This window comes from Dasypus novemcinctus, chromosome 30, assembly GCF_030445035.2.
Source record: "Dasypus novemcinctus isolate mDasNov1 chromosome 30, mDasNov1.1.hap2, whole genome shotgun sequence".
NCBI classification, from domain to species: domain Eukaryota; kingdom Metazoa; phylum Chordata; class Mammalia; order Cingulata; family Dasypodidae; genus Dasypus; species Dasypus novemcinctus.
Window position 1 is genome coordinate 7701205 of NC_080702.1, and position 27135 is coordinate 7728339.

The 27135-nt window shown below is 38.1% G+C and overlaps 1 pseudogene; it reads right to left on the minus strand.

Moving 5' to 3' along the window:
• Positions 1-24291: 24291 nt before the first annotated feature.
• LOC101414869 (TBC1 domain family member 22B-like) lies at positions 24292-26509 on the minus strand (annotated as a pseudogene).
• Between the last annotated feature and the right edge of the window lie 626 nt (positions 26510-27135).

Sequence of the window (27135 nt, forward strand, 5' to 3'; positions counted from 1 at the left end):
ACAAACTCCTTTGAGGTGCAGAAGGCTTTAATTTTGAGGAAGTCCCATTTATCTATTAGTTCTTTTGCTGCTCGTGCTTTTGGTGAGATATTCATAAATCCATTTCCTATTACAAGGTCCTGTAGATGTTTCCCTACACTGCTTTCTAAGGTTTTTATGGTCTTGGCTCTTATATTTAGGTCTTTGATCCATCTTGAGTTGATCTTTGTATAAGGTGTGAGATGGTAATCCTCTTTCATTTTTCTACATATGGCTATCCAGTTCTCCAGACACCATTTGTTGAATAGGCCACTGTCTCCCAATTGAGAGGGTTTGGTGGCTTTATCAAATATTATGTGGCTATATATGTGAGGTTCTATATCAGAGCTTTCAATTCGATTCCATTGGTGAATGTGTCTTTCCTTATGCCTTTACCATGCTGTTTTCACCACCGTAGCTTTATAGTATGTTTTGAAGTCAGGTAGTGTGATTCCTCCAATTTCGTTTTTCTTTTTCAGTATGTCTTTGGCTATTCGGGGTCTCTTTCCTTTCCAAATAAATTTCATAGTTAGTTTTTCTAGTTCCTTAAAGAAGGCTGCGTTGATTTTTATTGGGATTGCATTGAATGTGTAGATCAGTTTTGGTAGGATAGACATCTTAATAATGTTCAGTTTTCCTATCCATGAACAAGGAATAGTCTTCCATTTATTTAGGTCTTCTTTGATTTCCTTGAACAATCTTGTATAATTCTCGTTGTATAAGTTCTTTACCTCTTTAGTTAAATTTATTCCTAAGTATTTGATTTTTTTATTTACTATTGTGAATGATATTTGTTTCTTGATTTCCTCCTGATCTTGCTCATTATTGGTGTACAGAAATGCTACTGATTTTTGCGCATTGATCTTATAACTGCGACTTTACTAAACTCATTTATGTGTTCTAGAATCTTCGTTGTAGATCTCTCAGGGTTTTCTATGTATAGGATCATGTCATCTGCAAATAATGAAATTTTGACTTCTTCCTTTCCAATTTGAATGCCTTTTATTTCTGGTTCTTGCCTCAGTGCTCGTGCAAGTACTTCTAAGACAATGTTAAATAGGAGCGGAGACAGTGGGCATCCTTGTCTTGTTCCTGAGTTTAGAGGGAAGGAGTCTAGGATTTCTCCATTGTAAACAATATTGGCTTTAGGTTTTTCATATATACTCTTTATCATGTTCAAAAAATTCCCTTGTATTCCAATCTTTTGGAGTGTTTTTATCAAGAAAGGGTGCTGTATTTTGTCAAATGCTTTTTCTGTATCAATAGATATAATCATGTGATTTTTTTCCTTCAATCTGTTTATATGGTGTATTACGTTGATTGATTTTCTTATGTTGAACCATCCTTGCATACCTGGGATGAATCCCACTTGGTCATGGTGTATAATACGTTTAATGTATTGTTGAATACGATTAGCAAGTATTTTGTTAAGTATTTTTGCGTCCAGGTTCATCAGAGAAATTGGTCTGTAATTTTCCTTTCTTGTGATGTCTTTGTTTGGCTTTGGTACTAGGGTAATGTTGGCATCATAGAAGGAGTTGGGTAATGTTCTTTCCGTTTCGATGTTTTGGAATAGTTTCAGCAGGATTGGTGTCAGTTCTTTCCGGAATGTTTTGTAGAATTCACCTGTGAAGCCATCTGGCCCTGGGCTCTTCTTAGTTGGGAGATTTTTGATAACTGATTCTATCTCTCTGCTTGTGATTGGTTTGTTAAGATCATCAATTTCTTCTTTCATCAATATGGGCTGCTTATGTGTTTCTAGGAATTTGTCCATTTCCTCTAGATTGTAATTTTTGTTGGAATATAGTTTTTCAAAATATCCTCTTATGATAGTCTTTATTTCTGTTGGGTCAGTGGTGATATCGCCTTTCTCATTTCTTATTTTGTGTATTTGCATCTTCTCTCTTTTTTTCTTTGTTAGTGTTGCTAAAGGTTTGTCAATTTTGTTAATCTTCTCAAAAAACCAGCTCTTGGTCTTGTTTATCTGTTCAAGTGCTTTCTTATTTTCTATTTCATTTAGTTCTGCTCTTATCTTTGTTATTTCCTTCCTTCTTCTTCCTGTTGGGTTACTTTGTTGTTGTTTTTCTAATTCCTTCAAATGTGCAGTTAGTTCTTCAATTTTTGCTCTTTCTTCTTTTTTGATATATGAATTTATGGCTATAAACTTCCCTCTCAGTACTGCTTTTGCTGCATCCCATAAATTTTGGTATGTTGTGTTATCATTATCATTTGTTTCAAGGTAGTCATTGATTTCTTTTGAGATTTCCTCTTTGACCCACTGTTTTTCTAAGAGTGTGCTGTTTAATTTCCAAATCGTGGTGTGAAATCTGGGCTTCTGTCCCTTGCAAATCTCCAGCTTGACTCCACTGTGGTCAGAGATAATGTTTTGTATGATTTCAATCTTTCTGAATTCGTTCAGCCTTTCTTTGTGGCCTAGCATATGATCTATCTTGGAGAATGATCCATGTGCGCTTGAGAAAAATGTATATCCTGCTGTGTTTGGGTGTAGCGATCTATATATGTCTATTAGATCGAGCTCCTCTAATATACTATTCAGATGTTTTGTTTCTTTGGTGATTCTCTTTTGAGATGTTCTGTCCAGAGTTGATAGTGGTGTATTAAAATCCCCCACTATAATTGTAGATGTATCTATTCTTTCACTTAGTTTTTCCAGCGTTTGCCTGACGTATTTAGAGGCACCCTTGTTAGGGGCATAGATATTTATGATTGTTCGATCTTCTTGACAGATTTTCCCTTTCACTAAAATGTAGTATCCTTCTTTGTCTCTCACAATTGTTTCACATTTAAAGTCTATTTTGTCTGATATTAATATAGCTACTCCTGCCTTTTTTTGGTTATTGTTAGCTTGTATGATTGTTTTCCAGCCATTCACTTTCAATCTCCATGCGTCTCTGGGTCTAAGATGTGTCTCTTGTAGACAGCATATGGATGGGTTATATTTCCTTATCCAATGTCCCAGTCTGAATCTTTTGATAGGTGAGTTTAATCCGTTGACATTCAGTGTTATTACTATCAAGGAATTATTTGTGTTAGCCATATTTTGATTGGATTTGTGTTTGTCATATTTTGTTTGTATATTTTTTTGGTCTTTTTGTTGTTGTTGTTGGTCTTATACTCTCCTCCAACTTTGCCTTTCCTGTTTTTTCCTTTCTTCCTGCAGAACTCCCTTTAGAATTTCTTGAAGGGGAGGTTTCTTGTTGCTATACTCTTTCAGTTTCTGTTTGTCTGTGAATATTTTGAACTCTCCATCATGTTTGAATGCTAGTTTAGCTGGATAGAGTATTCTTGGTTGGAAGTTTTTTTCCTTTAGTACCTTGACTATATCATACCACTGTCTTCTTGCCTCCATGGTTTCAGAAGAGAAATCAGCACTTAATCTAATTGAGCTTCCCTTGTATGTGATGGTTTTCTTTTCTCTTGCTGCTTTTAGGATTTTCTCTTTGTCTTGAGCCTTGGATAATTTGATAAGTATATGTCTTGGGGTGGGCCTGTTGGGGTTTATGACTTGTGGAGTGCGCTGTGCTTCTTGGATATGTACATCTGTCTCTTTCAGTAGATTTGGGAAGTTTTCAGCCATTATTTCCTGCAACACTCCTTCTGACCCCTTTCCCTTCTCTTCACCTTCTGGAATGCCTATAATACGTATGTTTGAGCGTTTTGCATTGTCATTCAGGTCCCTAAATCCTAATTGGATTTTTTCTATCTTCTTATTGACCCCTTCTACTATCTGTTTGATTTCTGAGGTACTGTCTTCCACATCACTAATTCTCTGCTCTGTCTCTTCTAGTCTGCTGATATTTGCTGCAAGTGTATTTTTGATTTCTTGAACTGTGGTGTTCATTCCCATCATATGTTATGTTTTTGCGTATGTCTGCAATTTCCCCTCCAAGTGATGTCTTCATGTTGTTAACCTCTTTCATTACTGCATCAAATTTGTCAGTGATAAATGTTCTGAGTTCTTTCATTGCTTGTGCCAAGTTTTGCTCCCCTTCGTGATTATTGGTTTGTTGATTGGATTCAGTCATGTTTTCCTGATTATTGGTTTGGTTTGTAGATTTTTGTTGCTTTCTGGTCATCTCTTTATTTTGATGAATTTAATCAGTTCCTTAGCTTCTTTGTCTGCTTTTGGAGGTTAATTAGTTGTTATTTTTGCATAGGTGTTATATCTTCTCTTTGTCACTTTTTTCTTCTTACTCAAGTTACTTGTTGTTGGTTAAGTTCACTTTAGAAGAAAGTATTAGTGTTGGGGAAAGGCAATTGTGTCAGCAAGGGTAAAGTGTAAAGTGGTATTGGTAATGTATGTTAACAAGGCAAGAATATGAGATCTGGGAGGATGGAGGTTAGATTCATGTAGATTGTATAGAGTTATAGCTGTAGGTAGAGTATCTTTTATGAAGTAGATGACTGAATATAGGCGGAATATGGTATGAACTACAAAGCTATTGTTTTCATGAGAGAAGGAAAAAGAAAAGAAAGGTAATAGTTTCAAGAGTGGATAACAGACAGAAAACAGAACAAAGGTATTAGAAATTAAGAGTTAGACACTTTGTGGATCAAAGAATGGGAGGTGGGGGGTGGAATATAGGAGAGACAGTAGATGATAGTAGTTATCAAGATGCAGGGGAAGAGGGATAGTGTAGGTAGCCTAAATCAGTTCACACAGAAATGAGGCAGTGGAGGATGGGAAAACCCAGCAAATGTGAGGTGTTCCCTGTAGCACGTATTGTGTACTTGAATTAAAATAAAATAAGTGGAAAATGAGGGACAAGAGGGAAAGAGAGAACCGAAAAAAAAAAAACACTAATTATAATAAAGAAAAAAAGAAAGACAAGAAGAAAGGAAGAAAGAAAAAGAGGATAGGCAAACGGTGGGGAACAGATAGGGGGGAGAGAGATACAGGTATACACGTGTCACAATTGCAACACTATCTAAAACAACAATCAAAAAAACCCCTAAATATCTGTATAAAAAAAAAAAAGGACTTTGGGGGAGACGCTAGGAGAAAAGACTAGGGGATAATGCAATATTAGCAATCAGGGCGTCAAAAAGAGTAAAAAATAAGATAAAGTGAAAATAAAAACAAAACAATATGAACCAATAAAGATCAAACGCAAACGTTAAGGTCCAGGGCACTCAAGGACCCCAGGTAGACCCCAGAGTGTGATGGATTCAGGGGTGGAAAGTCTGAGACACTGAAGACTCAAGAGGTGTGAGTCTGGGGTGTGGATCGCCAGAGTTCAGGGGACCCAGACCTGGCAAGCTCAAATCTGGTCCACAGAAAGCTTAGGAGCCCCGCAGTGCAACACAGCCCTCAGGGATCCCCGTAGCTGGGTGCCAGCCCTGTGGGGGAAGCCAGATCCGCGAATTTTATATTGAATTTCTGATCCCTGAAATTCACCTAACTCCTCAGGGTATCAGCCTTTGGACAGCTCCCTCCCTGTGCTCCCTCGCAACGGCCACTTGAGGGCGCCTCTACACCACGGCCAGTTCAATGACCCAGATCCCAAGCCCCGCCGGGTGGGGTGGGCTTCAGCTGGAAACGCCGAAAACAGACTCTAAGATCCGAAATCCCAAACTTCGCAAAATATCCCCCAATCAGCTTCCAGACGTGTCCTCCTCCCTCACTGCACCCTACAACAGTCTCCCAATTGTGTCCCCTTATTGTCCAAAATCCAATTCCGTTGCAGATCGGCAGCCGGACCTGTGGGGATGGGGCTCCAGGCGGAAGCACTACCCCCCCTGTCCGGCGACCAAAAACGTCCCCCGCTTCACAAGAAAACACCGTCTGTCTCCCCAAATCAATCTGCAAAGGAGTCTTGTCCCAACAATCCCTCACCAGCCAGCCCAGTATCTGCGAATTTCTCAGCACCGCAAAGCCTCTAGTAAAAGGAAAAACAAAACAAAAACCCTGGCCGCCGCGGCTCCGGAGCTTCAGGAGCACCCGCTACCGCGGCTCCGCCCACCCAAGGAGGGAACTTCCCGAGCCCAGCTGGGACCTCCGTTTATATATTATAGATGTATCCTCTCTGTTACCTTCCCACCGAATTGACGTCCAGACACCTTCCAACCAGCAAAAATCCCCGAAACAGCGCGGTCCCAAAGAGCCTTCAACGCTGCCCAGCCGCCCCCTGCAGAGACACTACCAGGCAAGCTCACGCAGCCACCATCTTGGCCGAAAAGCCCGAACAAGTGGTTCTATTTCCTGAATCCTTTCCTATATTTGTTATTTTCCATTTAAAAAATATTAGCCATTCTACATGTGTGTGAAATGGTATTTCATTGTGGTTATGGTTTGTTTTCCCTAATGGCTAATGATTTTAAACATCTTTTCATGTATTTTTGGCCATTTATATATCTTCTTTGGAGTAATGACTGTTCAAGTCTTTCACCAATTTTTAATAGAGTTGTTCATCTTTTGTTATTGAACTGTGGGATTTCTATATATATATTCTGAATATTAAACTCATCAGATGTGTCATTTCCCAATATTTTCTCCCAAGCTGTAGGTTGTCATTTTCCTTTCATGATGAAGTGCTTTGATTTTCAAAGCTTTAAATTTTGATGACATCCCATTCATCTAATTTTTCTTTTATTACTCATGCATTTGGTGTTACATCTAAGAAGCCATTGCTTATCATAAGGTCCTGAAGACACTTCCCTAAGATTTCTTCTAGGAGATTTACAGTTTTGGTTGTTATATTTATGTCTTTGATACTTTTCTTTTAACAAATCAATTTTATTGATACATATTAATAAAGCATAAATCCATCCAAAGTGTGCAATCAATGTTATTTAGTACAATCACATAGTTGTGCATTCCATTCATCACTTCAATCAATATGAAAGTATTTTCATTATATCAGTAATAATAAACAAGCAATATATTCACCTCTCAATCTCGTCAGAAGTGCTCCTGCTGTACACAGCTGTTATTTTGTTTCTCTCTTTAGTTTACTTGCATTCATATTTTTTAAAAGTCTTATATATGCATTATTACTCATGTTTGTATTTAACATGAGGTTTCACTGTTACACAGTCCCTTGTTAAGTTTTTTGCTTTCCCCCTAGTAAGATACTTGTCCTTAGTCTTTCCCTTTCAATCACTGCCATGCCCTTATAACTTTGCTAGTTAAAAACACTATGATGTTCTTTCAATACTTCTATTCATTTCCAAAGATTTACAAACTACCTTTTTACCAATTCTGCACAGATTAATCTTCAGCTTTCCATTCTCTACCCTTATTCTAGTTTCTGGTGACCTATATTCTAAATATTAACTCCATGAGATTTTAGTTCATAATAGTGCAGTCATACAGTATTTGTTCTTTTTTTTGTCTGGCTTACTTCACTCAACATAATGTCCTCCAGGTTCATCCATGTTACCATATACTTCATGACTTCATTTCTTCTTACAGCTACATAATAGTCCATGATGTGTATACACAACAACTTGTTTATCCATTTATTGGTTGATGGACGCCTGGGTTGTTTCCATCTTTTGACAATTGTGAATAATACCACTATGATCATTGGTGTGCAGATTTCTGTTCATGTCACTGCTCTCAGGTCTTCTGTGTATATACTTAGTAGTGGTATTGTTGGGTCACATGGCAAGTCTATATTCAACTTCCTTAGGAAATGCCAAATTCCAGAGAGGCTGTATCATTCTACATGCCCACTAACAATGAATAAGCTTTCCTATCTAGACTCATACTTTCCAATACTTTTAGTTTTCCAACCTTTTAATAGTGGCTATTCTAATAGGTGTGAAATGATATCTCATTGTAGTTTTGATATCCATTTTCCTAATCACTAGTGTGTTAGTCAGCCAAAAGGTGCTGATGCAAAATACAAGAAATCTGCTGGCTTTTATACAGGTATTTATTTTGGGTAGGAGCTTACAGACACCAGGCCATAAAGCATAGGTTACTTCCATCGCCAAAGTCTATTTCCACATGTTGGAGCAAGATGGCTGCTGATGTCTGCCAGGGTTCAGGCTTCCAGGGTTCCTCTTTTCCCAGGGCTTGCTTCTCTTTCCAAGTGTGCTTACTTCCTGGGGCTCCAGCTTAAGACTTCATCGTCAAACTCCAACATTAAAACTACAACATTAAAAACCCTAACATCAAAATGCTCCAACTCCATCCTTTGCCATGCCTTTTATCTGTAGGTCCACACCCACCAAGGGGTGGGGACTCCACACCCTACTGATGTGGCCCAATCAAAGCCCTAATCATAATTTAATCATGCCCAGGTACAGACCAGTTTACAAATATAATTCAATATCTGTTTTTGGAATTCATACCTACTCCAAATAGTCATGTTGAACATCTTTTCATGTGTTTTCTCACCATTTGTGTTTCTTATTTGCACGATTGTCTATTCAGGTCTTTCACCCATTTTTTAATAAGGTAGCTTGTCTTTCTAATATTGTATTGTAGTGTTTCTTTATATATCATGGATATTAAACCCTTATTGGACATGTGATTTCCAAATATTTTCTCCCATTAAGTCAATGGCTTTTTCAACCTTTTGACAAAGTTCTTTGAAGTGCAAAATTGTTTAATTTTGAGAAGAGCCCATTTATCTATTTTTCCTTTCATTGCTCATGCTTTTATTGTAAGGTTTAAGAAACTATTGCCTACCACAAAATCTTCAAGATGTTTTCTTACATTTTCATCTAGGAGTTTTATGGTTATCAATTTTATATTTAGGTCCTTGATCCATTTTGAGTTAATTTTTGTAGAAGTTGTGTGATAGGGGTCTTCTTTCTTTCTTTCCCTTACAGATATCCAGTTCTCCCAGAACTATTTATTGAATAAACTGTTCTGACTCAGCTGGGAGGGCTTGACAACCTTTTCAAAAATCACTTGACTATAGATGTAAGGGTCATTTCTGAGTTCTTGGTTTGGTTCCATTGGTCAATCTGTCTGCCTTTATGCCAGTACCATGCTCTTTTTATCATTGTAGGTAATAAAACCTTTTAAAGACAGAAAGTGAGCATCTTTCAACTTCATTCTTCTTTTTTCAAAAGACATTGTTGGCTGTTTGGGGCCCTTGAATCTTCCAAATAAATTTGATAGTTGGTTTTTTCCATTTCTGCAAACAAAGCTGTTAGGATTTTTTATTGGGATTGCACTGAAGCTGTTAATATATTTGGGAAGAATTGACATCTTAATATCGAGTATTATAGTACATGAACACAATCTCTATTTAAGTTTTCTTTGGTTTCTTTTAGCAATGTTTTGTAATTTTCTGAATATAGGTCCTTTATGTCCTTAAGTTTACTCCTAAATATTTCTCTTACTTGCTATTGTAAATGAAAATTTTTTTCTTTCTCCTCAGATTGCTCTTCAGTATTGTATAGAAATTCTATTGATTTTTGCTTATTAATCTTGTACCTCACAAATTTGCTGAACTCGTCTATTAATTCTAGAACTCATCTAAATTCTGTGGATTTTAAAGACTTTTCTAAAGATAGGATCATGTTATCAATTAATAGGGAAAATTTAAGTTCTTATTTTTCTATTTGGAAGACTTTAATTTCTTTTTCTAGCCTAATTGTTTTAGCTAGAGCTTCTAGCACAAATTGACTAACAGTTGTGACACTGGGCATCCTTGTCTTGTTCCTGATCTCAGTGGGAAAGGTTTCAGTCTTTCCTCATTGAGTCCAATGCTAACTGTAGCTATATATGTACTTTACCATAAGGAGAAAGCTTCTTTCTATTCTTATCTTGTGGAATGTTTTTACCAAGAAAGAATGCTGTATTTCATCTAATGCCTTTTCTGCATCAATTAAGATTATCATGTGATTTTCTTGTTCAATTTATTATTTTGGCTTATTACATTAATTGATTTTCTTGTGTTGAACCACCCTTGTATACCTGGGGTAAAACCTACTTGATCATGGTGTATAATTATTCTAATGTGCTTTTGGATTCTGTCTGCAAGTATTTCACTGAGGATTTTACATCTATATTCATTAGAGGTATTGGTCTGTATATTTTTCTTCTTGTAGTATTTTTTTCTGGTATTGGTATTAGAGTGATGTTGGCTTCGTAGAACAACTTTGGTAGTATTCTTTCCTGTTCAATTTTTTGGAAAAGCTTTGCAAGATTGGTATTAGATTGAATGATTGGTAGAATCCACCTATGAAACCATCTGGTCCTGGGTTTTTCATTTTTGGGAGGTTTTTGATGTCTGTTTCAATCTCTTCACTTGTGGTTTCTGAGGTGCTCTATTTTTTATAAGTCATTGTAGGGTGTGTGTTTCTAGGAATTTTTCCATCTCATCTACATCATCTAGTTTTTTGGTGTACAGTTATTCATAGTATCCTCTTATGATCTCTTTCATTTCTATGGGATCAGTGTAACCAGGTTGCTCTTTTAAAAATGTAATTCTAGGGATGTTAATTATCTGTTTAAACCCATTCAGTGACCTCCATTGTCTTTATGAGCAAATCCAAAATACTTAAAATAACATAAAGACCCTATGTAACTTTGGGAGCCATTTCTTATTCCTCAGACTTCAGTTTTCTTTCCCACCTCCTATATCCCTTTCTTCTTTTTACCTCAAGTTTATTACATTTTCTCAAATCCCAGTAGCATTGCATGTGCTATTGTCTCAGTCATTAATTTTCTCTTTTGCTGCCCTGGCAATTTATATTTAGGTAACAATTTAAACATCACCTTTTCACCAGAGAGGCATTTTCTTACTTTTAGATATGGTTAACTCACCTTATAATTTGCACCATAAATCTCACTTATTATAAGGTATATTTGTCTCTGAAGTAGTCTCTCTTAAGGCTCATTTAGCTAGAGAAGCTCCTACTATCTCTTATTTTATTAGGAATCCTGAAAAATATTTCATGCCAATATTATCATGCAGACAATTCAAGTCCCTTTTCATCTCATCTGCCAGGAGTGCTTTCGGTCATCGAATACACTATTGATGATGCTACCAACCACAAGACTAATAAAAATTTAATATACCAATTAATTCTTTTACTAATATGGTGTTGATAACTAAAAAATAATTATATTCACGTTGAGTGCCTGACCTGTGAGACACAGTAATGATCAAGATAGAGCTCCTGTTAACATTTATCACCAATACTACTTTACACTTTTTCCTTGCTTACACAATTGCCTTTCCCTGGCCCTAATACTTTCCTTAAAAGTTAACCCAACCAGCAATAAGAAATTAGAATAAGAAGAACAAAGTGACAAAGAGAAGATATAACACTTATGCAAAGACAACAGCTAATTAATCCCCAAGACTACACAAAGGAGCTAAGGAACTGATTAAACCCATCAAGATAAAATGATGACCAGACAGCAACAAAAAACTACAAATCAAACCATTAATCAGGAAAACATGGCTGAATCCAAGGAACAAACTAAAAACCAGGAAGGGGAGCAGAACTTTGCACAAGCAATTAAAGATCTCAGAACATTTATCACCCACAAATTTAATGAAGTAAAGGAAGAGGTTAACAACATGAAGACAACATTTGGAGTGGAAATTGCAGACATATGCAAAAAGATAACAGATACAATGGGAATGAACACCACAGTTCAAGAAATCAAAAATACACTTGCAGCAAATATCAGCAGACTAGAAGAGGCAGAGCAGAGAATTAGTGATGTGGAAGACAGTACATCAGAAATCAAACAGATAGTAGAATTGGTCGATAAAAAGATAGAAAAAATCCAGCTAGGACTTAGGGACCTGAACGACAATGCAAACCACTCAAAAATATGTATTATAGGCATTACAGAAGGAGAAGAGGAGGGAAAGGGGTCAGAAGGAGTGTTGCAGGAAACAATGGCTGAAAACTTCCCAAATCTACTGAAAGAGACAGATGTATGTATCCAAGAAGCACAGCACACCCCAATGATCATAAACCCGAACAGGCCCACACCAAGACATATACTTCTCAAATTATCCAATGCTCAAGACAAAGAAAAATTCTAAAAGCAGCAAGAGAAAAGAAAACCATCACATACAAGGGAAGCTCCATAAGATTAAGTGCTGATTTCTCATCTGAAACCATGGAGACAAGAAGGCAGTGGAATGATATAGTCAAGGTATTAAAAGAAAAAAATTTCCAACCAAGAATACTCTATCCAGCTAAACTAGCATTCAAAAATGAGGGAGAGTTCAAAATATTCACAGATAAGCAGAAACTGAAAGAGTATGCCAACAAGAAACCTCCCCTTCAAGAAATTCTAAAGGGAGTTCTACAGGAAGAAAGGAAAAAACAGGAAAGGCAGAGTTGGAGGAGAGTGTAAGAGCAACAAAAAAGACAAAAAGAGATGGGAAAAAACAAATAAAATATGACAATTAAAAAGTCCAATCAAAATATGGCTAACATAAATAATTCATTGAAAGTAATAACACTGAATATCAATGGATTAAACTCACCTATCAAAAGATTCAGACTGGGACATTGGATAAAGAAACATGACCCATCTATATGCTGTCTACAACAAACACATCTTAGACCTAGAGACTCATGGAGGCTGAAAGTGAATGGCTGGAAAACAATCATAGAAGCAAACAATAAAAAAAAATGGCAGGAGTAGCTATATTAATATCAGAGAAAATAGACTTTAAATGTGAAACAATTGTGAGAGACAAAGAAGGATACTACATATTAGTGAAAGGGACAATCTGTCAAGAAGAATAAACAATCATAAATATTTATGCTCCTAACAAGGGTGCCTATAAATATGTGAGGCAAACGCTGGAAAAACTAAGTAAAAGAATATATGCATCTACAATTATAGTGGGGGATTTTAATACACCACTATCAACTCTGGACAGAACACCTCAAAAGAGAATCACTAAAGAAACAAAATATTTGAACAGTATATTAGAGGAGATGGATCTAATAGACATATAGAGATCATTACACCCAAACACAGCAGGATATACATTTTTCTCAAGTGCACCTGGATCATTCTCCAAGATAGACCATATGCTAGGCCACAAAGAAAGGCTTAATGAATTCAGAAAGATCAAAATCATACAAAATAATGTCTCTGACCACAATGGAGTGAAGCTGGAAATTTGCAAAGGCCAGAGGCCCAGATTTCACACCAAGATATGGAAATTAAACAGCAAACTCTTAGAAAAACAGTGGGTCAAAGAGGAAATCTCAAAAGAAATCAATGAATACCTTGAAACAAATGATAATGATAACACAACATACCAAAATTTATGGGATGCAGCAAAAGCAGTACTGAGAGGGAAATTTATACCGATAAACACATATATCAAAAAAGAAGAAAGAGCAAAAATTGAAGAACTAACTGCACATTTGGAGGAATTAGAAAAAAAACAACAAAAACAAAGTAATCCAGCAGGAAGAAGAAGGAAGGAAATAACAAAAATAAGAGCAGAACTAAATGAAATAGAAAATAAGAAAGCACTTGAAAAGATAAACAAGACCAAGAGCTGGTTTTTAGAGAAGATAAACAAAATTGACAAATCTTTAGCGAGACTAACAAAGAAAAAAAGAGAGAAGATGCAAATACACAAAATCAGAAATGAGAAAGGAGATATCACCACTGACCCCACAGAAATAAAGACTATCATAAGAGGATACTTTGAAAAACTATATTCCAACAAAAATGACAATTCAGAGGAAATGGACAAATTCCTGGAAACACATAAGCAGCCCATATTGATGAAAGAAGAAAGTGATGATCTTAACAAACCAATCACAAGTAAAGAGATAGAATCAGTCACTAAAAATCTTCCAACTAAGAAGAGCCCAGGGCCAGACGGCTTCACAGGTGAATTCTACAAAACATTCCGGAAAGAACTAACACCAATCCTGCTGAAACTCTTCCAAAACATTGAAACAGAAGGAACATTGCCTAACTCCTTCTATGTTGACAACATTACCCTAGTACCAAATCCAAAGACACCACAAGAAAGGAAAATTACAGACCAATTTCTCTAATGAACCTAGACGCAAAAATACTTAACAAAATATGTGCTAATCGTATTCAACAACACATTATTGAATTATACACCACGACCAAGTGGGATTTATTCCAGGTATGCAAGGATGGTTCAACATAAGAAAATCAATCGATGTAATACACCATATAAACAGATTGAAGGAAAAAAATCACATGATTATATCTATAGATGCACAAAAAGCATGTGACAAATACAGCATCCTTTCCTGATAAAAACACTCCAAAAGATTGAAATACAAGGAAATTTTTTGAAAATGATAAAGAGTATATATGAAAAACCTACAGCCAAAATTGTTTACAATGGAGAAATCCTAAAATCCTTCCCTCTAAAGTCAGGAACAAGACAAGGATGCCCATTGTCTCCCCTTCTATTTAACATTGTCTTAGAAGTACTTGCTCGAGCACTGAGGCAAGAACCAGATATGAAAGGCATTCAAATTGAAAAGGAAGAAGTCAAAATTTCATTATTTGCAGATGACATGATTCTATACATAGAAAACCCTGAGAGGTCTACAACAAAGCTTCTAGAACTCATAAATGAGTTTAGTAAAGTTGCAGGTTATAAGATCAATGCGCAAAAATCAGTAGCATTTCTGTACACCAATAATGAGCAAGATCAGGAGGAAATCAAGAAACAAATATCATTCACAATAGTAAATTAAAAAATCAAATATTTAGGAATATTTTTAACTAAAGATGTAAAAAACTTATACACTGAGAACTACACAAGACTGTTCAAGGAAATCAAAGAAGACCTAAATAATGGAAAAATATTCCTTGTTCATGGATAGGAAGACTAAATAGTATTAAGATGTCTATCCTACCAAAACTGGTCTACACATTCAATGCAATCCCAATAAAAATCAACACAGCCTTCTTTAAGGAACTAGAAAAATTAACTATGAAATTTATTTGGAAAGGAAAGAGGCCCCGAATAGCCAAAGACATATTGAAAAAGAAAAATGAAATTGGAGGAATCACACTACCTGACTTCAAAACATACTACAAAGCTACAGTAGTGAAAACAGCATGGTATTAGCATAAGGAGAGGCACACAGACCAATGGAATCGAATTAGAAAGTTTTGATATAGAACCTCATATATATAGCCATATAATATTCGATAAAGCCACCAAACCCTCTCAACTGGGAGAGAATGGCCTATTCAACAAATGTTGCCTGGAGAACTGGATAGCCATATGTAGAAGAATGAAAGAGGATTACCATCTCACACCTTATACAAAGATCAACTCAAGATGGATCAAAAACATAAATATAAGAGCCAAGACCATAAAAACCTAGGAAAGCAGTGTAGGGAAACATCTACAGGACCTTGTAATAGGAAATGGATTCATGAATATCACAACAAAAGCACGAGCAGCAAATGAACAAATAGGTAAATGGGACTTCCTCAAAATCAAAGCCTTCTGCACCTCAAAGGAGTTTGTCAAGAAAGTAAAAAGGGAACCCACACAATGGGAGAAAATATTTGGCAACCATATATCTGATAAGAAACTTATAACTTGCATATATAAAGAACTCCTATATCTTGAAAATAAAAAGATAAACAACCCATTTAAAAAATGGGAAAAAGATTTAAACAGACACTTCTCCAAAGAAGAAATACAAATGGCTAAAAAGCACATGGAGGCCCACTGGATAGAACATGGGGGAGTGTGGGCTATGGTGTGGACCACTGGCCATGGGATGCAGCGATGCCCAGAGTTGTACTCACCGGATGCAGTGGATATGTCATGATGATGGGGGAGAGTGTTACTGTGGATGGAGTGGTGGGGAGGGGACAGTGGGGGTGAATGGGGACCTCATATTTTTTTAATGTAATATTTTTTAAAAAATGAATAAATTAAATTAAATTAAAAATAAAATAAAATAAAATAAAAAGCACATGGAAAAATGCTCCAAATCTCTACCTATCAGGGAAATGCAAATCAAAACTACAATGAGATACCATCTTACTCCCATAAGACTGGCAGTTATGAAAAAAAAACAGAAGAATACGAATGCTGGAGAGGATATGGAGAAATGGGAACACTCATCCACTGCTGGTGGGAATGCAGAAGGATTCAACCATTCTGGAGGACAGTTTGGCGGTTTCTCAAAAAACTAACCATAGATTTGCCATATGACCCAGCAATACCACTGCTGGGTATATACCCAGCAGAACTGAAAACAAGGACACAATATATGTACACCAATGTTCATAGCAGCATTGTTCACTATCGCCAAAAGTTGGAATCAACCCAAATGCCCATCAACAGATGACTGGATCAATAAAATGTGGTATATACATACAATGGAATACTACTCGGCTGTAAGAACAAATACATTACAAACACACGTGATAACATGGATGAACCTTGAGAACCTTATGTTGAGTGAAGCAACCCAGGCATTGAAGGACAAATACTACATGACCTCAATGATATGAAATAAGCAAGCTGCCTCAGAGAGCAAGAGGCTGAACGATAGGCTTACAGGAAATCGGGGGGTGGAGGAAGGATGTGAGCTGACATCTGCAGGGGTGGAATCTATGATGAGCTGGCGGTAAGTATGAGCACAAAGAAGAGACAAAATGGGGGCAAGGGGTTGCCTTTGGGTGGGGCTTTGCGGGTTTGAGGTGGGCTGCGGATGGGCAGATGGGTAACATTGCCCAAAAAATTGGGGGGAGAGAGGGCCAGCATACGAACATAGGAGAATGTCATGTGGTGGTTGAGAGTAAAATGCTGAGAAAATCGTATCAAAATATAATTAGGAGGGTTACCTGTTTAGGATGCTCAGAGGGGATGGTCTGACGTGGGACAGAATCCTGGGGAATGTCTGAATGCTTATTTTGCCAGGGTGGGTTGTACCATTGGGTAGAGACCCAAGTAGTGAGAGTTGGGGTGACCCACATCCTGGGGAGGGCTAATGCCATCAAATTGAGGGAACTGTATCTCTCGAGAGAAAGGGTGGCTCCCAGGGCATTAGGGCAGTCGAGCAAGTCAGGCCCTGAACATTGTTGCAAGTATCTCTGGACGTGGCTCCTTGGGAAATGGAGATTGGCTGTCGCTGTGGGTGAGGGGAGGGGAAAATGGATGTTGAATGGATGGAACCAAGGTAAATGTGGGGGTAAGAGAAGAGTTTCACAAGAGTACACAAGGATGGATATAAAACATGTAATATTACACCAAAAACATATAGGGGATGACAGACTAATAATGTAAACCATAATGTAAAACATAGGATAACTAAAAATTTAGAAAACTGTATATCCTAAAGTATGGACCACAATGTAAGCACAGATGTCACCTTGTTTGAAAGCTATTGTCTCAGAGTCTGTACATCAGTTTAAGTAAATATGATATGAATAAGTTATAAGATTATTGCTGTGGAAGGGAAAAGGTTTTATGGTGGATGTGTGGGAGTACTGTATACTGTATATATGAATTACTGTGATATAAGGCTCTTGTGAAGAGAAGCTCAATAATTAGAAAAAAGATAGGATGTAGAATTTTTCCAAATCAATACATATTCTAGATCTAACCTTTAAACTCATTGCTATTTTCCATTTTATTAGTAAGGGAACCTGACATTATATTGGGCTGCACTTTTCAGGAAGTTTTGGATCACAGAGTGGTTCAATAATGGTAGTGGAGGAATACTGGTATGGGATGATATTGACAGGTGATATATGGTTGACATGGAGTTATATAGGGCATATGTCCAGGGTGCATGGTAATGTTTGGATATACTCATAGTGGAAACAATTAAAAACAACATCTGGGGGGGTACTGGGTACCTGGCTGGGGGTGCTCTGTCATGGTCCCTAGGGGAGCAGCAGCAGTCCCCCAGATGCAATGGTAAGAACCAGGAAGGAATGAAGGTCCAACAGTGAACCCCTGATACTAATGACAATGCTTGTGAGCCTATATGCCTGAAATAAAAACAAGGCCTAGAGAAGCACTGTGCCTGGGAGTTTCCTCCTGACAGCCTTCATGCTACTCAAATGTGGCCAGTCTCGAAGCCAAACTCAGCATGTAGATGCAGTGCATTCTCCCCAGTGTGGGACATGACACCTGGGGATGAGCCTCCGTGGCACCAAGGGACCACTACGAAATACCAGCTGATGATGTAACTAGAAAATGACCTTGAATTAAAGGTTCAACGCGGGCCAGCAGAATATCCCTGTCTACATATAATAACAGGAGTTAAAAATGCTGTTTGACCTAAATTAAGGGGGAAATGGAAAGGACAAATGAGTTTATATGGCTATGAGTCTCTTAAAAAGAGTCTGGATGATGTCAGAAGGATTGCCCTTATGCACACCTGAGCAGAGTCTCAGAGACAGATAAAGAAAATACAACCCCAGGTATTGGTTCTTTTGAGGGCTAAAGAGACCCACGAGTTCTATGGTCATGGCAGATGGGGTTCACTGCCATGTCAGTTGGCCCTTCTTTGGAGCTGGTGTTTCTGCATGATGGAGCTGGACACAGATGGGATCTCTTTACACAAGGCTTTCATGCTACTTTACTGGAATTGTAGTTGGTGCTTGTGTTTAAGATATATCTAGGGGATTTGAATCTCTGGACTGACAATATGATAGCCAGGCCCTGAGCCTCAACAGACTTCAACTCCTAAACTTTGATTTATTGGACTTACAGCACTCAGCTAACGTGGAGTTGAAGAATGTCAACCACCGCACCATGGAGCCTAGAGGGCCTACAACTGAAAGCAGGAGGATTGCATCCAGTATCCAGGTGGAATCTAAGCCTCCTCTTGACATAGATGTGCAATGGACACAACCAATCCAAGGTCCACAGAGAAAATGTGGCATTGGTGTGGGAAAAGTGGCCATGGTGGCTGATGGGTGTGGGGAATGGGAGGAACTGATGAGATGTGGAGGCGTTTTCAGGACTTGGAGTTGTCCTGGGTGGTGCTTCAGGGACAATTACCAGACATTGTAGATCCTCCCAGGGCCCACTGGATGGAACGTGGGAGAGTATGGGCTATGTTGTGGACCACTGACCATGAGGTGCAGCGATGCCCAGAGATGTACTTACCAGGTGCAATGGATTTGTCATGATGATGGGAGAGAGTGTTGCTGGGGGGGGGGGGGGGAGTGGTGGGGAGGGGGGGGTGGTGTTGAATGGGACCTCATATTTTTTAATGTAATATTTTTACAAAATGAATTTAAAAATTAAAAAAAAAAATAATTGATAATTAATAGGAGCTACACAGCTTTTGTTATATCAATTTTCCTGTATCTGAGGAGCAAAAAATTGATTTCAGAAACTTACTGGTGCATGTTGATCCAATACCTACCCCTAGGTCATTTCTATTTAATGCTTTTGTGCAGTCTCTGGGAAAAGTCTCAGGACTGTCAAATGAAATGCAGTTCTATGGAGTTTTATCTATTACATCACTTTGCAAGTATTTTTGGTATCAGTAATATACTTTCAAGCTTGCAGATCTAGATATTTTCTTTTCAAATGATTTCATTTCTGAAAATTAAAAATAGGAACCCGCTAAAAATTATCTTTCATTAAAATCTAAAATCTCAGAAGACACTTTGCAAAGGAATTAGAAGCCTGTGTGTGTGTTTTAAACAAAAGAATAGGATTTGTGTTTTAACCCTCTCTCTCAGATTTCATTAACTGGCTTGTCATCATATAATACAACTATGTGTCCAACACTTTATTTGTTAGGGGTGATCTCTTTCTTCCTCTTCCCCAGGAGCTCTTAGTTAGACAAGGGTAACATTAAAAGAACAAAGAGAAGAAAGGCATGAGACTTCTGTAATAATAAGCCTTACAAGCAAACTTAAATATTTCTTTACTGAAGTAGTTTCCTGTCAACCAATATGTATAAATTATCAGTTCTGTGTTGGGCACATTCTAGGTCCTGGGGATAATGCAGTGAGTAAAATGGTCAAGACCCCTGTCCTCATAGAGCTTATATTCAAAAGAAATAGAGGTGTTGGAGAAGGGAAAGGCAGAATGAAAAACAAGTGAATAAACAGTGTCATTTCAGATAGTGTTGATGTTATGGGCAATATTCTAGTAATGGAATAGAGAGTAGGTAGCTTGGATGGGAATTTGCTATCAAGATAAGATGGTCGGAAAGTTTTTTAAGAGATGACATTTGAATGACAAGGAGGAAAAAGAGCTGTACACAAACGAGGTGAAGAACATTCCAGAAAGAAAGAAAAGCTTGTGCAAAAGCCCTAAGGCAAGAAAAAGCTTGGTTGGTTCAAGAAGCAGACTTTCAGAAAGCTAGTGACTGAGTGGCTGGAGAGAGCAAGGGGCAAATGGTAGAGGGTGAAGTGAGAACAGAGACCAGATTGGGAAAATTTTACTCTTACAGACCATGATAAAAACATTGGATCTTACATTCTGTGACTTGAGTAGCCACTGCAGGGCTTTAAGCATGGGAATGATTGGATCCAGTTCATATTTTGTTTCTTCAATCCCACTGTCCCTAACTAATTCTACATTTCATAGGAAGTAAAAGTTTTTTTTAATTTCAAAGAATGTAATTGTTTTCCCTCATACTTCAAAATTCAAAAGCTGCTGACTTGTTTTGTAAAGAATGGTTTTCAGCCAAGGATGAGTTTTGTCCTACAGGGACACTTGACAATGTCTGGAGCCATTTTTTTTTATTTTAATGATGAGGGTGTGAATCTGGATCTAGTAGGCAGAAGCCAGAGATGCTACTAGATATCCTATAGTGTAAAGCCTCATTCCCCCCACAATGCCCTGTCTGGCCCAAAATATCAATATTGCCAGGGTTTAGAAACTGTGCTGTAAAAGAAACTCAAACAATAGAATTGGAAGGACACTTATGACACTTGATCTAAAATATAAGAAGTGACTTTTGCTTGACTTGATGCTGGTCTCTTTACTCAAAAGATCCAACAACTCACTAATAAATAAATACATAAATGCATTTATATGAATAGACCAAAAATGAAGCTGTCAGTCCTCGGCTATGAGCTTTCCAACCAGTGATCAGTGTAGCTGGAGGGAAGAGTTCAAGAAAGAAACACTAACCTGTGTGACTGCGTTTCAAAGTCACCACAGCTTTCAACCCATTGCTTATCAAAACAGTTATATTCACTTTGATAGACAGCCAGGAAATTTTTTTACAAACTCTTCCCTGGGATAGAAAATCTACAGCTTCTCCAACACCCCTCAATATAGATCTTATACACAGCAATGTCCTCTTGAACTCCACTATCTCCTTGATGAGTAGGCAAATGCGCAAACATATGGCTTCAATAAAGTAGTTGTCATGCTATGTATATTTTCACTTTAGGACAACCAACTTTCTTAGTGTGGAATTTATTCTCCAGTTGAATTTTACTATCATTTCACCTGGAGGAAAATTTTCTGAAGATGTGATAGTATTATGTTTCAGCCATTGTAGTTTTATTCTTTGTAATTAATAATACAATTGCTGTGTACTTCTCATTTTTGATGCAGTGGAGAGACTTGGCAGTTGGAAGAGTTTACAAAATGTGCTATATTGTGTTGCTTAATACCACATTAAGGAATCTTCCTTGCCTCTAAAGCAGTTCTGTTTGCTACATTCCAATGAGACTGTAAGTTACTTTGATGGGGAAAAGAGGAAAAAGAAGTCTATACTTTTAAATTGTTTCTTTTTTTCTGGGTTCTTATTTATATTTATATTATTCCATAACCTATATGATGATTGAGGATACTGATCTGCAGAAGCATATAACTCAAACATAAGACTATTTTCTTTTCCTCTGATATCTTTATGAACATAATCAAGACTTTGATACAGTCTTTGCTAGTCAATATTATAACCCTGCTAATGTTTATGAATATATATAACTAATTTCCATTTTAAGCATTTACCTCTCTCTAAAAATAAATTCCCTGTAATTCTGTTCAAATTAAATATTGTTTAAAAGTCTGCCAGAGCCTGTCTCCTCTGTAAGAATAACAAAATAAGGTTATTTCATAGATATGTAAGACTGTTCTAGTGTAAAATAGTCATAAAATTGATGGTAAGATATTACTATGTTCTTCAACATACTGTCTAAGTATATAGGAAAGAGAAGAAAGGAAAAGGTTGCTCAAGATGGAGATTTGTTATTGAATTGAAATAATAGAAGATTAAGAAAAGGATTTTTATTCAAAGGGAAATATAACATTCCACTTTCCTGATGAATTGTTGCAGTGTTAATCAATTCTGCTGGGTGAGTGCTCCAATGCTAAACTCCTAGAATGAAATATTAACTAGTCATCCTAATACTTGAAAAAGAAGCTATGTTAATACTCTAGCCTACTCTCTCAAAAAAAAAAAGAAAAGAAAAGAAAAAAGAAAAAGAAAGCAAAGAAAAGAAATAGAAAAAGAAACCAAAATGGAAAGGGAAAAGGAGAGGGGAAGAGAAGGGGGAGGGGAGTGGAGAAGATAAGGAGAGAAGAGGAAAATGTGCAGGCTAGGAGGAAGAACTTTAACTGAGTTTAGAATTCATCATTGAAATAATAATAATATAAAAGGTAAGTTTCAGGATGCTCCAGGAGCAAGGAAAAACTAAATTATGAAAATCATAAAGACAGCTTCTAGTCAAACCACCCACTTCAGTAATGACCACTGCACCACACAGCTTGTCAAATTTCACACCCCCTTGGAAGCCATGATTACATTAACCGTAACCAACTTCGTACCCTACTGGGCCAACCTGCTCAGGGAGCTGATAAACCAGATTTGGGCACTCAGCCTCAAGTAGTTTAGAGAGCAATAGTAAGATCTGGTCTGCTTACTCATTGTAGCTTTTGAATATCATGCATTGCTGCACAAAATGTCACTTTTTAAAGATAAAGAAGTTATATCCTCCAGTAATCAACTTTCATCTGTTATTTAGGTTCAAGTCGCCAGCACTTGGTGAGAGTATTCCTTTGTAAACATGGATTTCATGCTGCTTTGTTACGTGGGTACTTGCATAATTTATAGCCTGAACACTTGGATAAGGATTATAGGATATCTGTGCCCGGTGCATACATTTTGTTCTTTCATTTGACCAAGCATTTACTTTAAAAAGATAATATTAATAATTTCACCTTCTCATTTTTCCTTAATTTTTTTGTTAAATTATAATTAGTGCAAAATAAAATGGGTTTTACTCTTCTCTCTACTTTTTGTACCTTGCTCTTTTTGCCTAAGTCCCTAAAGCAGGCAGAAGAACAAATTTTACTTATTCATCTTGAGTGTAGCTTTTCTCAATAAGTTTGATTTTTTTAATCTCCATCATCACACAAGCCCCCTTGGCAAGAAATGGGGAATTCTATTCCTCTTAATATTCTGTGGAAGGTTGAATTACATATCCCAGGGAAAAGAAAAAACAAACAATCAAACTTGTTCTTAATCATAATCCATTCCTGTGGGTGTTACTATTTTAGTTAAGATGTGGCCCAACTGAATGAGGTTGGGCCTTAATCCTAATCTTCGAGGCTTTATGGAGGAGAAGAAGCTGGAAGTCAATTGAGCCCAAAAAAGAGAGGACGTTGCCATGTGATGGGAAAGCCAAGGAACCCAAAGATTGATGGCCAGGCAGAACCTACAGATTCTGGGAGAAAGCAAGCAAGTCTCTGAAACCATGAGCTAATACATTCCTGTTGATAAGCCACACCATGTGTGGTATTGTCCTAGAGCTGGCAAAGTAAGACATATCCAACATATATTTCTTAAATAATCTGTTCTCTTTTAAAAGTAAAAAAACTAAGGTGTATTACCAAACCGTTAATCATTACATGAAGAGCCCCCAAAATCCATTCATAAAGTGGAGTATATTTACAGTTAAGACATAGATAAGGTATCTATCTATCGATAATCATCTTAATTCCAAATACTCAAAGAATTAAGGTAAAAGTATGAATTGGAATATATCACTGGCACCTCACACTCAGCATTAAATTTGTTATCAGTGCCTTTGCACAGTCTGGAAAATACAGTGGTGTTTATTATTTCTTGAATGCCTCCTAAGAAAACAGCTGATAAAATATGGAATAACACAAATGAATGCATAGATAATGTTTGGTTTTCTGGTGTTCCCAAGGTGATGGTAGAGAGGAAATAGTTGTTTTATCAGGAAGAACTCCATACCCTCTCAACTGAAATGACATCTTTTTTTTTGCTTTTAAAACAGGGTTTTTAATTGTGTGTTCCAAAGCCACTATCTCTTTTTTAGTAAGCCATATGCACTGGCTACACTCTTGGGGAAAACAAATGAATAGATCAAAGATAAGAAACAGCAATAGCTTGTTCAATTTGATACTCATGCTCCTTACCCACATATTCTGAGAGGAAGACGACAAAGAACGGAGTAACCAGGTCATTAATTCCCTGGACATACCCACTAGCAGGGTGCCGGATGGCCCAAATAAAGAGAATTCTCTCAAAGATCTCCTGTACAGGTGGTCACTGGAACAGTGGAATGAGAGGATTTGTTCTTGGAATGTCAATGTGAATCTGTCTGTAGGTGTCCTGGTGGTGCTCCTTGTTTCGAGAGTCATAATACTGCTCAATGAAGCCAAAATACTCCTCCCGCTTCCTCTGCAGGGTCAACTTCCTCCTCTCAGTGTTTGCGGGGAGATAGCCCTCATCAGGCAAGAAGGACTGCGTGAGGCTCACACTGCCCCACAAGGTAGGCAGAACTCACCGACAGGAGTCTCCAGGTTACAGGAGGAACCCGCCTGGGAACCCCTGGCCAGCCACACTTCCTCAGTTCATCTAAGTCAGGGTTGTGTCTGGAGAGAAGCTGATGGAACTTTTCTAGGCGGGTTTTCTCCTGGACAGTCATTGGGGGAGCCCCAGAAGCATTCTGGTTTGAGATCCGGGCAAAGAGGGGGTTGATGGGTTGGAGAGGGAGCGGCTGCTGTTTGTGGAGAGGGTTCCTCAGGCATGTATTGCTGGAGTTTCTGGACAGTTGGGCATCACTGCTGGACTTTATGACCTTGTGGCTGGCAGGAACTTCGGATGTTGTTGACTGGGACCGTTCTGGTTTCACCCTCAGCTTGCTGTGGTTTTCCAGCACCTGGGCTGCAATTGCCAAAGCAACCTTTGAGTTTAGGGTTTGGAAGAAGGAGAGGAAAAGTCCTCTTCTTCATCATCCCCAATGTCCCACGCATCACTGGTATTCCAGGCAAATTCATGAAAACTGGGGGCCTTCTTATTCTTCAGAGGAACTGCTTTGACTTTTTTTTAAAATTTATTTATTATTATTTTTAATTACATTAAAAAAATATGAGGTCCCATTCAACCCCATCGCCCCCGCCCCCCACTCCCCCCACAGCAACACTCTCTCCCATCATCATGACACATCCATTGCACCTGGTAAGTTAATCTCTGAGCATCACTGCACCCCATAGTCAATGGTCCACATCATAGCCCAGACTCTCTCACGTTCCATCCAGTGGGCCCTGGGGGGATCTACAATGTCCCGTAATTGTCCGTGAAGCACTATCCAGGACAACTCCACGTCCCGAAAACACCTCCACATCTCATCTCTTCCTCCCGTTCCCCACACCCAGCAGCCACCATGGCTACCGTTCCCACACCCATTCCACATTTTCTCTGTGGACATTGGATTGGTTGTGTCCATTGCACACCTATGTCAAGTGAGGGCTTAGATTCCACATGGGTACTGGATGCTCTCCTCCCACTTCCAGTTGTAGACACTCTAGGCTCCATGTTGTGGTGGTTGACCTTCTTCAACTCCATGCTAGCTGAGTGGAGTAAGTCCAATAAATCAAAGTGTAGGAGCTGAAGTCTGTTGAGGCTCTGGGCCTGGGTGTCATATTATCAGTCCAGAGATTCAAATCCCCTACATATATCTTAAATCCAGCACCAACTACAATTCCAATAAAGTAGCATGCAAGTCTTGTGAAAAGAGATCCCCTCTGAGTCCAATTCCATCATGCAGAAACACCAGCTCCAAAGAAGGGCCATCTGTCATGGCAGTGAACTCCTTCTGCCATGACCATAGAACCCGTGGGTCTCTTTATCCCTCAAAAGAACCAATACCTGGGGTTGTATCTACCTTATCTGTCTCTTAGACTCTGTTCAGTTGTACATAGGGGTATTCCTTCTGACAACCTCCAGACTCTTTTTTAGAGACTCACAGCCTTATAATCTCATTTCTCCTTTCCATTTCCCCCTTACATTAGGTCAAACAGCTTCCCGAAGTCATGTTATTATATGTAGACAGGTATATTCTGCTGTTCCGCATTGAATCTTTAATTCAAGGTCATTTTCTAGTTGACTTTTGACCGCTCTTTAATGAAGTTTTTGATGAGCAGTGGGTCCAGAGGAGGGTGCTGTGCTCCATACACAGGCTGGATGCTCCCCGGCAGCTTGGCGCTCCTCTTCCAAAATTGCATGCTGTTCTCAATGGCCATTGCTCTGGCCCAGGGTAGGCATTGTAGGTGGGCCAGGGGGGGACCCAGCCAGATGCCCCCAGACCCCGCAATCCGAGGCCCAACCCAGGCCGCTTCCCTGGCGGTCACCCGCTCCCAGCTCCTGGGGGCGCCATCTTGGATGGGGGCGACCCTCCACCCAGAGGCGCTGTCATTAGTGGGCTTCTCAGGCTGTGGACGGGCGGACCAATGGGGAGCGGGATTCCTGCATGCCCTTGAAGCCGACCGGTAATGTCAATGACATCATTTTAATAACTGTTTACTCCATCAGTGAACATGAGGTTGAATCAAGTTATCGACATGTGCTTACATAATATAGATTCTTATTTTGTATACCGTTAATGAGACAGATTAATAAATTACAGTTATGTAGCTATTGATATATGAACACACTTGTGTTGCTAATATGAATTAATAAAATAAAATTAAGACCTTTGTTCCTGTAATCTTTATTTGCCCCTAAGATATAAAACATGCTATACCATCTTAGAGAGAAAGATAAGATGCAATAAAGGGCCAAATCGTTACAATCTTTCTCCAGATATCTGCCACCAAGTTACCCTTATGTGATGATAAAAACAAAAAATAAAAGCATTGGTGAAAGCATTCCTGAAAAACTGCAAAAGAGTTAAGAACTAAAATCTTTCTCGTTATTCCCGTTCCC